General features: G+C 36.9%; 1 pseudogene; it reads left to right on the top strand.

Annotated features, from left to right (window-relative positions):
- The first annotated feature begins 1,907 nt into the window (after nucleotides 1–1,907).
- The window catches only part of LOC138055570 (uncharacterized), a 1,218-nt pseudogene continuing 625 nt past the window's right edge, over nucleotides 1,908–2,500 (top strand).

Raw genomic sequence — 2,500 nt, forward strand, 5'->3', positions numbered from 1 at the left:
AGTTTTGCCTGTTGTGGTTATTTTGGAAAGGCTAAAATTTATTTTTTATTCTTTAGTGTTTTTAAATATCTATGTATTATTTGTCAAAAGTGTTTCTTTCTAGAAAAAAGAATGTAATTGGTCTTAATAGCATGCTTATATGTGATGATAGTTTTCCCACTCCCACGCACACTTATATGCCTTTGCAACGAAATAATTTGTTACAGGGTACCTTAAACGAGGGGTCTTTTATACTTACAGGGTTCGAAAAATGTCAAGATGATACAGGGAAAGAGTTGGAGGATGCATCGAAGAAGATAATTGAAATTGAGGAGCAGTTACCCTGTAGGAACGGATTGGATTTATGGAAGACATTCATCAGAAAGAGGTGGAAAACATAAACAGAAGACTGAGGTCTGTGGAAGAGGAAAGACGACAGCTACAAGCAGAGAGTTATGATATAAGACAAGAACGAGATAAGCTACTGAATGAGTTAAACACATTCTGCGGCAATTCAAGCGTGCTTGGACATACCCCACCTGTTGTGCACAGTCTTCAATCTGTCCTATGAGGTATTAACTTCATACTCTTTCGCATTCACATTTTTATGTTCTTCTATGCTATTGCTCGCACAGAGGTCAATATACTAAGGAACAAACCCTTTTTTAAATAAGGGCAAAGTTTTGACAAGGTGTTTTTTTGGAAAGTGGGGGGGGGTGTCAGTGACGTAACGTCACATAATAGGTTATTTTCCAACTGTAATGATTATTTCCAGTTTAAACGATCGTGTTTGCGGGAAAGAATTTCTTGAAGCAGCAATCGTCAAACTGTCGTCTTTTTTTCAAACTCGATCAGTTTTCACTCAGTTTGGAAATCATAAATTGCTTCATCGTTACATCAGAGTTGAGAGAATCATACCTCATTATATTCATATACCGTAATTTCCGGGCGATTACCCATGCGGTAGATTGCCCGCATCAGCCATTTTTTTGCAATAACACGAAAAAAATTTCAACAGATTACCCGCACTAGCAGATAACCCGCACACAAAAACAAAAGAAATTTGTAAACTCACAAAGTTATCTGCACAAGCGATAACTTTGAGCTTATACTCAAAACTCAAACTCTGACGTCCGCGTCTCAACACCGGGCATTTTGACTCAAAATTTTTGTGCCTACACTTATCATAAATGATTGTATTTCTCATTCAGTCAATTACCTTTTTATAACGTTTTGACTCAAATAAAAACTTCATCCATTGTTTTTGTTATAAAAATATCCTTTAGCATGAAAGTTTTCACACCTATTGTTTTTGATCTTCCATTGAATGATACCACTTGTAAAAATCCGTTCTACAAAAAGTCGATATCTCAGGATCTGCTGACTCCAAGAAATCACTTGAAACAGGAAAATACTCTCTACCTCAAGGCAATGCTTGCTAGGAATATTTTACTGATGGGCCAAATGTTCTGGTGTGTTAAAATTTTGTCTGTGAATGTTTGTTTACACGCATGCCTACAATCACCTCTTCTGCATGCGGCGACAGCGGGGCCATGAAATGAACATGTTGGCATCAGTTTTGTGTGTGAATTACTTTAAAGCCTTCTATTTAACATTGTTATTATTTTGTTTTGAGTTTATTATTCCAGTTGGTGAGTAATGTTTTTATTTTCAACTAAACAAAGAAAGAAGCTGTGAAATTAGCAAAGTAAAAAGGAAATATCACACGTGTGATAAACGATTTTGATTGCCAACAATATTTGTTATGTTTTAAATTTGCATTGGTTTTCATCGAGAGCATTTAAGTCTATTAGGCAATAAAAGCGGGATAAATAAGGAAATATAGAGTTTTGAGGAACAGTTTCATTAATTAAACATCTAATGATAAAAAAGAGCGAAAGAAACTTTACACAACGTTTCGATGACTCTATGTCATCCCTGAGAAGGCGTTTGTTGACAACTGGTTTAATGTTACACACAATCTTAACATTACAAAGCCTGACCTGGTTCAACTTCTAGAAGTTGCAACTATGAATCAACTATTCCAGTTTGATGGTAAACTTTATGAACAGATCGACGGCGTGGCAATAGGCTCCCCTTTGGGTCCACTCATGGCAAACGCATTTCTCTGTTCTATCGAGGAGAAACTAGATCAAGACAACAAGCTCCCTGAATTTTACAGAAGGTAAGTGGACGACATGTTTGCTACGATGAAAAATGTACCAGCAGCAGAGGATTTCTTATCAACGCTTAATAGTTGTCATCCATCCATAAATTTCACCATGGAACTAGCGTCTGATAACAGGTTACCATTTATCGGTATGGAAGTCCTCAAAAAGGGCTGCAAACTGGAAACTAGTGTTTATCGTAAACCAACTAACACTGGCCTACTGCTTCACCACCAAAGCCATGTCGATAAAAGGTACAAGAAATCGCTACTCAAGACCATGTTAAATCGTGCGTTCCACCTGTCGTCCACATGGGAGTCTTTGAAATCTGAATGTGAAAATCTCAAGGTGAT

The sequence above is a fragment of the Montipora capricornis genome, chromosome 1 (assembly GCF_036669925.1).
Source record: "Montipora capricornis isolate CH-2021 chromosome 1, ASM3666992v2, whole genome shotgun sequence".
NCBI classification, from domain to species: Eukaryota; Metazoa; Cnidaria; class Anthozoa; order Scleractinia; family Acroporidae; genus Montipora; species Montipora capricornis.